At 33.0% G+C, this 12,500-nt stretch overlaps 1 long non-coding RNA gene across 2 annotated transcripts in view; it reads left to right on the forward strand.

The window, feature by feature from the left end:
• The window catches only part of LOC106874316 (uncharacterized), a 218,441-nt gene that overhangs the window by 131,668 nt on the left and 74,273 nt on the right, over positions 1-12,500 (forward strand). The window contains exons 2-3 of one of the 2 annotated variants that reach the window (XR_016243393.1): positions 10,191-10,301; positions 10,986-11,031. This is a non-coding gene — a long non-coding RNA (uncharacterized LOC106874316). The remainder of the gene's footprint in view (positions 1-10,190; positions 10,302-10,985; positions 11,032-12,500) is intronic. The other variant, XR_016243394.1, reaches the window with a different exon arrangement.

The following is a 12,500-nucleotide window of genomic DNA, read 5'->3' on the forward strand; positions in this document are numbered from 1 at the left end:
AATGGCCTGTTTCTTTGATTTATCTAACACTAAACGTAGGCATTCTTCTACAGAAAGTTTTTCGGTAAATATATACATATACACACACATACACCTATATAGTATAACAGCATACATATATATATATATACAAATATATATATATATATATATACATATATATATAATACAAATATGATAATATACATTTATATATGTGTATGTGTGTTCATCTAAGTGGATATATATATATGCATACATACACTTACACAAACTAACATGTATATTTTATTTTTTTTTTTTTTCCCCTATGTCCTTGTTTTGTTTGTCTTTTTTTTTTGTACAGTGGGGATATTTTTTTTATAGTTCTTTCTTTTTTCCTCTCTAGCTGTCTTGATCTTGCACATAGATATTTTGTGACAGCTAAACATCATAATAATTCCTTTCATTTATATAATATCTATCTACGTATCCATCTGTCTAGTTAAATATCTAATATACATCACATTGTCTACATGCATAACTATCTTCCTATCTGTCTTTCTCTTGATCTCACTATCTCTCCAAATATGTATCGCTTTACCTATCTGTCTGTCCACATATCAATCAATCACTCTCTCTTTGGCTCTCTGTCCTTCTATTTATCTAATAACCATTCACTGTTGCTCCCACTGTTTGTTTGTCTCTCTTACTCTCTCATTCACTGTCTATCTTTCTAGCTAGAGCTAGCTAGCTATCTGTCTATCTATCTATTTATTTATCTATCTACCTGTCTGTTTATTTAATCTATCCCTTCCACCTCTCTCTCTCTATCTCACTATCTATTTGTCTGTTGTCTGGCCCACCTATCTATCTATCTATCTATCTATCTGTCTGTCTATCTATCTACCTATCTATCTGTCTACCTATCTACCTACCTATCTATCTGTCTATCTATCTGTCTACCTATCTATCTGTCTATCTATCTGTCTACCTATCTGTCTATCTACCTATCTATCCATCTATCTACCTATCTATCTATCCATCTATCTGTCTATCTATCTTTCTATTGATCTCTTTATCTGTCTGTCAGTCTATCGATCTATCCAACAGTTGGTCTGTACTTGTAGCCAGATACTGGTACATTAATAGAAAACCAGAATGAAATGCTTAACCTTGTAGTTATACGTTTAAATGAGGAACTCCAGTAAACTGATACACCATTTCATTTTCTCATATTAGCAGGAAACGCACAACACTATTATTATTGGTTTGTTTTTTTATATGTACTTTTTAACTATTATGTTACTATTGTGGTTTTTTGTTATCGTTATTTTTGTAGTTGTTATTGTTGGTAAATTTCACTTTCCATGATCTGTAGGCATCATCTGTTGGTTTGTTTTTACTTTATTTTTTTGGTGATTTTGTTTTTTTGGTAGTGCTTCTGTTTTACTGATGTCAACGTAACTGGTTTTTGAGCATTTTGTATTGCATTATGTTTTATGATACTTTATATACACACACATATCTATATATACATACACCTATGCATATATAGATTTATATATACATATACATATATATATATATATATATATACATATATATATATATATATATACATATATATATATATATGCATCTATACGTGTATGTGTATGTATGTATATATATATATATATAAATATATATATACATACGCATCTATATGTGTATGTGTATGTATATATATATATATATAAATATATATATACATACATATATATATGCATCTATATGTGTATGTGTATGTATATATATATATATATATATATATATATATAAATATATATATACATATATATATGTATGTATGTATGTATACATATATTTACAAACACTTTTGTATGTTATTGCTATCTAAAAATATTTGTTTTCTTGTAATTTTTCATTGTTCAAACTTCTATGAGTATACAACACACATACTGAGAAATATAATGGATATGCATAGAATGACAGTAACGTACATACAAAACCACATGTAGACACAAGTACACATACACACACATACATTTATATGTGTATATATATATATATATATATATATATATATGCATATCTGAGTGTCCCTGATGATATATTATATCTATTTGTATTTTAATTAGCAATACCAGATTATAAACATAAATCTTGGTTATGATCAAAACATTTCTCCTGAAGTCATTGTGTTATTGTTTTATTACTGTGTTCTCTCTCTCTCCCTCACCCCATATAAATACATATATATGTACTCACCCACACACATGTACACACACACACAAACACACAGTAGGGTTGCAATATGTTCCTGTTTTGGGGCAAAAGAAAATACAGGAGGATCAAGTAATTATGATTTTGTTCAACATATTCTCCTCTCAGATTCACACAACTACTGCAGTGGTCCTTCAGTTTTTCTAAGCCCTGTAAAATAACTCAGAATGTTGGGCCTCCAACCAGGCCTTTCACAATACCTTAAAGCCAGGAACTTTTCCACACCCCCTTGTGTATGTATATGTGTGTGTGTCTGTGTGTGCAGAGAGAGAGAGAGAGAGAGAGAGATAGGGGGGAGATGGAGATGGAGATAGAGAGAGTGTTTCCAAAAGATGTATGTGTGCATTGACTGATTATAAAGTCAGTATATAGGAAAATACATTTCAATTTCAAAATTTAATATAATCTACAAACGGAACTGAATTTTGTAAAGAATGCCTGTTTTGAAACTGACAGCCATTCTGGTCCAGGCACTATTGAAAACATTAAGCAATGGCATTAGAAACATCAAGAAACATTTCATTCAGTATTTGAAAGCCTTCTCATTCAAAGGCCACCTTCAATTTGTTAACTTATGCCATTCCCCACCCCCATAAAATTTACCTTTCAACTATACAAATGAAATAGTCTAGAGATGGGCAGTTTGGTGAGCCAAGAGGATATTCTACTGAACTTCTTTGTTCAATCCTCCAGTTTGGCAAAATCCCATGAAGTTAGCCTTGTATATTACTACAGACATGTTGGGACATCCCATCTAACTGAAAATAAAAATCCCCATTTTCAAAGTCTTCTTGAACGATTAGCATGATGGATTGTCACAGCTAGTTGAAAGCAAATGGGACCACTCACAGCACCTTTACAAAATGAATGGTTCAATTAAACCTCTTGATAGTAAACTGCTCTATACTGTAACTCTTGGTAAATAACAGTGTTTTGCCATAATGTACACATTCTCAGGTTTCCAGTGGATGCAATTGTAATGGGGAGTTGAGCTATTGAATCTAAATGTAACCGCATCATTCCACACAATCTTTGTTGGAATGTGTGCATCTTCTATCCATTTGCTAAATTCCACTTTTGGTCTGGATCATCTTCATTAAAAGTTCACTACTCTTGGAACAGAAAAAATGCACCTAGTATATGCTGTAAAGTACAAGGTTGAGAGAACCATTCAGTTTTACTGAGAAGATGAAACCTTCCTGGTCCTGGTGCCTGATCCTAGTCCTGGTGCCTGATCCTGGTCCTGGTGCCTGATCCTGGTCCTGGTGTTTTCCAAAGACAGTGCTGATTTTGAAATTTCTAGTTCCGTAACTTGTTGCACAATTTTTTTGGAACTCTGGTAATACATTTCTAATGCCCTTTCTTGCTGTGTAGAGTTCATTATGTTAGCAGCTATTCTGAGCTGTTTTGCTTGCTTCAAACATACTCATAATTTGAGTGTTGGTAACTCATGTAAGTTGATCTGGTTGAAACTTCCTCCTAAATTGTCTTGGCACTTTGACTGCATTTTTGAAATTCCAGTGGCACTTTAGGACAAATTTCCTTTGCTTAAAATTTAGGCTGGCTCCCTACTTTATTTCTAATGGTTTGAATCCAAAAAGAAATAAAAATCAGCTGTTAAAGAACCTTTAGAGTTTTCTTTTTTTTTTTTTGTGAAGGGACACTCTGTACACACACACACAAATATATAGGTAATTAGAGTATACTTCAGCAAGCTGGCAGAAGAGTTAGCAAATTGGACAAACTGCTTAGTGACATTTCATCCATCTTTATGTTGTGAGTTCAAATTCTGTTGAGATTAACTTTGCCTTTCATCCTGAGGTTGATGAAATTGACTTACCTCTCACCCAAAATTGATGGCCTTGTATCAAAATTTGAAATTAATATGAAAGTGACTCAAGCAGTGAGCTGGCAGAATCATTAACATGCCGGACAAAATATTTAGTGGCATTTCATTTGTCTTTATGTAGCTGAGTTCAAATTCTCCTGAGGTCAGCATTGTCTTTCATCCTTTTGGGGTCAATAAAATAAGCACCAGTTGAACACTGGAATCGATGTAATTGACTCACCCCTCACCAAAAATTACTAGTTTTGTGCAATCCTGCTGATCAACATCTTGACTATTACCCATCATTGTTTAAGATATAATGTATCTTGGACACAAATGCATCCTTCCTATTTTAAAACAGCAGAATGAGAGAGAAATTTGGCTGTTATTTCCAATATTTTCATATGACCATCAGCTTGTTCCCTGTGTTGTATTTACGATAGAAATCTTGATCACTAATTACTGACTTGCGGTTTGGCTCTGCTTTGTACCAGGCTTCTAACTCCAATTTACAATATAGTGGACAATTAATTTTCACTGCTAATTCTACAATTTGACCTGATCATGTGGTACCCCTTTACTTTTTAGTGAACTTATAGCCATTTCAGTGGACATCAAGCTTTATGTGTTCCCTTGATGCTGGGGTAAGCATTCAAGTCCTTAATTACTTTTAGCTTCCAATTCTTGATATTTTATCTCTGCTGTTATTAGTATTACCAAGGTTTTAATTACTCCAAATATATTTTTGCAATTACATTCCTAGATATACTCAACAATCCCAAATAACCAAATATATGGAACAATATCATATGCTTCTTTTACTCCTTGCCATGCCAATACTGGCTTTGTCTTTCTTTCTCTACAGTCTTGCAAGATAATTCTGCCAATCAGTAATTGATTGTTGCATCCAAAAACCTCTCCGTTCCATATCCCCACCTTTCTCTCTTCTGCATCCTTACTGCTCTGGTCATAAGATTTTTTTTTCTCATGAGTTCATTGATTTTACCAATCAATATTTGTGTTCATTGATTTTTATCATCAGAGAATTCAATAACTTCGTTGATTGTAGGTGATGGGAGACACACTACTAAATAACTCGTCTTTATTTCATGATTCTGGGGAAAATTACACTGGAATTGTTTACCATTGCATTCGCCCTGATCAACGAAGGGACTGAACTCAGCACAAAGTAGGAACATCTATATCAGGCAGGGGCCACATTTTTTAAGAAGTGACCCACAACCCTAAAATATTCGAGGTAATTTTTCATTGGAATACCATTCAGCAAGTTCCGTATTTCTGTATTATTAGATGAACTTAGCCATTTCAAATTAAAGTATACCAACAACAAGCGCAGCATACTGCATATAATATAAAATGAACTGCTGACATCCTGGCTGGTTGTGTGTTACTTTGACCACTTTGCCATTTTCACAGAATTTATGGTTTTTACCCTGGTGAGGTTACTGCTCGTTATTTCAGTTTATTGTGTACCATTTGATTTCCTTTTTATCTCATACACAGCATTGGTTGTGGAAAATACTGGAAAATACTTGTTCAAGCTTTCATGTGTAGGAAATGACATATTTGTAAGGAAAACATTTTAAATGCATATACATAAGTTCACATATACACACATATATTCAGACCACACATGTACATATACATGGAGATGCACATATACACATACACACGCTACTTCAAGCTGTGATGAGAGTACCCCTAACCACATGATTGTAGTTCCAAAGCAATCTTCTTAATCACCCCTTTTTCCTCAGTGTGTGTACACACACATACACACACACACACACACACACAAATTCATTTGTAATATAATACATACAGACATGCATACATAAATACATATTAGTACCGTGATATGATTAGACATGCATATGTAAGAAATGATGGCATATATATCTGCAATTTTTCAGCAGGGATATTGATACAACTGTATTTAATATCTCTAACAGGGCTTGCCATTGGTTTTGGTACTGGGAGATATTACACCAGTGATGAAGATGATGGTTAGTATGATGAGAATCATAATAATGATGATGGTGACGATGACTGTGATAAGGATGATGATGAGGAGGAGGACAACAAGAACAATGGTGGTGGTGGTGGTGTTTATATGATGACAATGGCAAACATAGCAGTGGTGATGCTTCATGTAAAATTATCTTCTACTCACCTGTCACACATGTACATACATACATGCTAATAATTATAATCACTGTCATGAACACTAATGCTGGACACTATGCCACCACATAAATGATGAAGGTTTACATCAACTGATGGAATGAAACTTGAGAATGGAATGTTTCAGTTTGATCCAGGCTAACTCCCCATGACTGATGTGATCCATAAAATCCAATTAAATCAAAATCCTATCAGTCAGCTTAATTTCATGTTTACTTACAACACCTGACACAGGTGATCCATGCCTTGTGTTGGTTTTAATATGACAAAAATAAACTGATCAATAAAAAGCAGTGGATCAGCTTATGTGAATTACATTTTGATACCAGTGTTGGCACTCCGTCACTTACGACGACGAGGGTTCCAGTTGATCCGATCAATGGAACAGCCCGCTCGTGAAATTAACGTGCAAGACACATGTACCCTTAACGTAGTTCTCAGGGGATATTCAGCGTGACACAGTGTGACAAAGCTGGCCCTTGAATTACATGCACAACAGAAACAGAAAGTAAGAGTGAGAGAAAGTTGTGGTGAAACAGTACAGCAGGGTTTGCCACCATCCCCTGCTGGAGCCTCGTGGAGCTTTAAGTGTTTTCGCTCAATAAACACTCACAATACCCGGTCTGGGAATCGAAACTGCGATCCTATGACCACGAGTCCGCTGCCCTAACCACTGAGCCATTGCGCCTTTACACTTGATACCAGTATTTACTCACTACTAGACATCTGGATAGAATCATCATCATCATTTAACATCTATTTTCCATGCTGGCATGGGTTGGACAGTTTGACAGGAGCTGGCAAAGCCAGGATGTGAATCAGGTTCTATAGTTTGTTTTGGTTTGGTGCCCTTCCTAATGCCAACCACTTTACTGAGTGGACTGGATGCTTTTTTCATGGCATCAGCACCAATAATTTATATGTGACACCAGCAGCAGTGCTTTTTATGTGGTACCAGCACCAGTGCTCTTCAGGAGCATGTATTACAAAGAATGCCTCATACTATTTGCTCTCACTCACTACACTGTGAGTTCAAATCCAGCTATGGTCGACTTTGTTTTTTATCCTTTCAAGGTCACCAAAACAAAAGTATCAGTTCAGTGTGGTGGATTAACAGAATTGTTCAAACACCTGAATGGATGCCTTGCAGTATCTGTTCTGGTTGTGAACATTCTGGGTTCAAATCCTGCCCTATCATTGAAAAACAGTTAGTATCAGCAATTTTTGAAAAACATGGGACTATTGTTTCCTTGGTTCAACAAGAAAAGTGACTGTCATCACTGCTACTGCAGCAATTTATCAGTTTGATGTGGGCTAACATTCTCTCATATAAATTGATTCACTGATAGGTTATGAATCAGTTTGAACTGGAATGTCTCCATATGACTAAGTTGATCTTGAGAATACATTGGATCAAACTGAAGTAAAATAATTCCGACTGACATAAGCAGTTTAAGTTTTCCCATTTGGGTAATCTATTGAATATTGAGGATCAATTTTGGTATATGACGATATGAAGAAAGCAATCCAAGTCCAATAAATTTATTTGATATAGTTTACCAAAATATAAAATGATCTATTGAAGACAATGGATCATCTCAATATTGATTGGAGTTTTAAAAGCAAACGGTCTTATAACACATTGCATTTTTTCCATCATCATTCAAAATTTTTCTCTTTATTTTCTCTTTTTCTTTCTACTTCAATATTATTTTATTCTTTTGTTCATTCATTTATCTATATTTTGTCATTCATATTTTACACAATATTTTCTGTATTTCATTTATTTTTTCAAGCAATCTTGCATTTCTCATTCATTTACATGATATTTTTTTATAACTACATTTTATCCTTTTTATTTCTTTTCCCCTTCTTTGAATATCTTAATTTTCTTCAAATACTTTGATAGTTTTTTCTTCTATCACTTCTCTCTTAATCCCATAGCTGCCAGATTTTATTTTCTGCATTGCTACTACTATCCTTTTCTGCAGAAAAAAAAAATGTTATAAAGATACAATTCACAATTGTATGTGTAAAAGTCTTTTATTTCAATAAAATGACATTATTCAATATAAATTTTAATGAAATTATTCTTAAATGTATTTTGACAATTTAATTGGGTGCGAAATATTCTAACACATGAATCAACACATAATTCTGTCAGTCTACATATGCATTCTTACATATACTCTGTTTGACATTTTTCAAACACACTTTATATATTTTAGCTGGGGCCCCCTTTTTATTTTTTAGTTGCTGGCTTGATGAAGAAAAATGCCTCTTTGTCAGATGTAAGGTGTTTTCTGCAGATGGAAGACCACTAGAGGAAATTTTGATTATACTGTGTTTTTTTTTTCAGTTATTTTGCAAATTCCTTCAATACAAAAATCAAGGAGTGGAGTATTGTTGCCAAATATTTTATACACGACAGATGCCTTGTAGAGTGTGATATCAATCCTGTGAAGAAAAAACTTTATGCTACTTAATGGTTTTTCTCATGCTTGGATATCCATGAATAATGCCTTTGCATAAATCAATCCCACCCTTTTATTTATTATAATCTATACGATGAGTTTAGGTTTTCTAATGCATTTCTTTCTGGCCTTGGCTGGTCTTCTTGCCAAATCAAAACAGTAATCATGCATTGTGCTTAGTATGATTAAATGCCTTTTGTCTTTGAAATAATACACTGTGATGTTATGTTTCTGAAAGAGCTGCATTTGTTCTTAAGGGTAACTTTGTAAAAATCATCTCTTGGCATGCCATCCCTGTTTTCCATTTGCAGTACCACATATATAGATATGCTTTTCTAACAAGGATTTAGCTGGGTAGGATATGTTGAAAATCTGTCCAGCAACAGTTCATACTCTTTCACAACAATGGTCCAATTAAGGTATAAACAATATTCTCATCTTGGCTACATTCATTCATTTCTTGGTTCTTGAATGTTGTTTCAGATCATAAATGATCTGGGTGAATTTATTTCATACACAAAGATCAGAATTAAATTTTGCATTAGAAATTAAAAAAAAACTTTTATGGTATTGAATTTGTATTCAGATCCTTGTCTTGAATAGATACATTTGTCATGAAGTCATTTATTAAGGGTGTAGAAAGGTTTATTTCATTGCTACACTTTGTTTTTATTTGTATTTACGATGGATTGTGGCACTTTTCCTCATGTTTGTTGATGATTGATTTTCATCATTTCCCAGTGTACTTTATCCTTCTATGTAATCAGAAAGATATTCCTTTTCCTCACAACTCTTTCCAACATCTGATCTTTGACAAAAATTAGTTCTGATACTTCACTGCCTCACTATTTGTTACACAATGCCATGTTGATTTAAATGGCCAAATGCTATTTAAAAACCAACTAATTTTGTGATATATTTGTTGTAAATAAAGCACATAACATACACATGCACATCAACTCAATAACAAAAGAAATCATTCACTACAATTCACTTGGTCATGTGAATACACTAATTTGCATTTTTACGAAGTGGTGCTGACATTTAGGGTAAAAAATAAGGCACTATTCAAAACAAGATATTATGCCCATAAGCATTTCATTGCAGGCAAGTGAGAGTGAAATATGTTAGCAATAACACAGAAGAGGTTAATCTTCTTTCAGTACGACATGCATTTTTAAGAAATTTTCATTCATATTTTCCCATCTTTCATTCACAAGTTTTTCTGTTCTTCGTTTATTCATTATTAATTTCCAGATATTTTCCCTCCTTCTTTCACATTTTTATAGAAGAGATTCTTTCCTACATTCATGTCAACCTTTCTTTCCAATAATCTATCTACATTCACCATCAGCTTGTATGTTTGGCTTGATAATTTGTTACTAAAGTTAAACTTATTTCTCTCCATCATCTTTTCATTTATATCTTCTTTGTAGATCATGGAGAGAAGATGTAATATGTTCTCGGATGAAAGATGTTGAGGCAGAATACAAAACTACCAAGATTAATGTAACTTATTTTGTCCATGGAGAAATGAAACTTATGATGTAAGTGAAGCTAAAATTACATATTTATTAGAAAAAAAGTGATAATCTATATTTTAAAAATAATGCAGAAACCTTAAGAAGCGTAATATGAATTAATTAATCTATGTTGTCAATTATAAAAACTAGAAAGACCAACATAGCTGAGTCCTAGACAGCATATAAAATGAAAAGATATGTGCTACTAATCTGTCAATGAAGAAAATGTGAATATTCTTTCTCTGACAAAGATCTAAAAAGACTAAGAAATTAGTTTGCTCAATCCCATTTATTCTATGAATAGAGAGATTTACTTTTCACTGCGAGGTTAAAATCCTATATTTATTGAAAAACATACTTTGCATTTCAGATATATATATATATGTAAAGTAAGTATCTATCTATCTATTCATCCATACCCCACTCTCTCTTCCTCTCCTTCCCCCCTCTCTCTCTATATATGTTTATATATATATATATATATATATATATATATATATACACAGTATATATATATATATATATATATATATATATATATATACATACTGTAAATATATGTGTTTGTGTGTATGTGTGCATGGAAACTTGACTGAAGAACAGAATGCCTTGAATGATCCATTTTGGTTTTTCTTGAATGTCTTTGTATCGTCTATCTGTCCGTATGCTTTTATTGTCATCCATTAATTTCTTATTCCATTTTTTTAGATTTATATACACATATAGCAGTGTATGTACACCTTTTGCTCACCTTGTAAGTATGTATCTAAATTCTGTACAACTGTTTTTTCTCCTTCTTTTAGTCCCTCTTATACTTTCTTTCTTTCCTCTTTTCTCTTTCTCACTCCACCTCTCTCACGTTTCTTAGCATTCTCTTTCTTTAATCTCTCTACTTTTCTTTGTTATCTCCTTTGTACCTTTCCCCTCTATCCCTTCTTCTCTCTCTTTCTAGTTCCTTCCCTAATTCTTCAATCCCCCTGCCTTCTACCTCTCTCTGTTCTTCCCACATGACCAATTTTCGGCCAAGCATGATCTTCCTTTCTTGGCCCAAGTGTCGCTCATACAACACTTATTCTCCTGGCTCCTGATTTACATCTATGCTGTGCCACTTAACTTAACTTGTCTTTATTAGTCAAAAGACACTTGTTGTTATTCTCATGTTGTTTGTAGTTGTAACCATGTAACATCTTCTCTGTTTTTCTCGTCTTTTTGTCTGTGTTATTGCGCACATTGACTTGCTTTTGTCCAAAAATTTAATGCGCTTAGCTTAAATTTTTGGGGTCTACCAATTTTTAACAGTCTCAAGTGTAACAGGCCAAAACTGTAATGATAATTGGAAAGTTGACTGATGAACAGAAGCCCACAAATATTCCGTCCTGGTTTTTCCTGTCCATCTTTGTATCGTGTATCTGTCCGTATGTTTTTATTGTCATCTGTTACATTCTTAATTCACTCAAAACATAAGATCCTCTTTCTTTTCTTTCCTTTCCTGTACTTATTCCATGTCCTTGCGTTGTTGTTTTTACGTGTTTTTTCTTGCTTGTTCATGTTTGAATTGTATATATATATATACACACACATATATATATATATATATTAATATATATATACATATATGTCTATGTGTGTGAATATGTGCACCAGCATGACCGCAGCCACTTGGCTGAAACACATAAATAAATAAAAATATATATATATATACACACACACATACATATATATATATATCCATATATATATATACACACACACATACATATATATATATACACACACACATATATATATGTACACACATACATATATATATATACACACACATACATATATATATATATATACACACACACACATATATATATATACACACACATATATATATATATATATATATATATATATATATATATATATATATAGAGAGAGAGAGAGAGAGAGAGAAATAAATAAGTAGATAGATAGATAGATATGCATAAATGGATGGATGGGTGTAAGTATATACATATATGCATGTCTCTGAGTGTATACATGCATAGATACATATATGTGTGTACATGCACAATACTTGCATATATATATGTTTAAGTATGCATATGTTTCACTGTATATAAGTACAATATTACATACACAGGCATGCATCGTAGGTATACAGTTGTGCATGCCACACCCACTATTTGTCTAATTTTCATCAGATAAACCAGCCTAATGACCATCTGCAGCTAT

This window comes from Octopus bimaculoides, chromosome 10 (assembly GCF_046866305.1).
Source record: "Octopus bimaculoides isolate indiv1 chromosome 10, ASM4686630v1, whole genome shotgun sequence".
NCBI classification, from domain to species: Eukaryota; Metazoa; Mollusca; class Cephalopoda; order Octopoda; family Octopodidae; genus Octopus; species Octopus bimaculoides.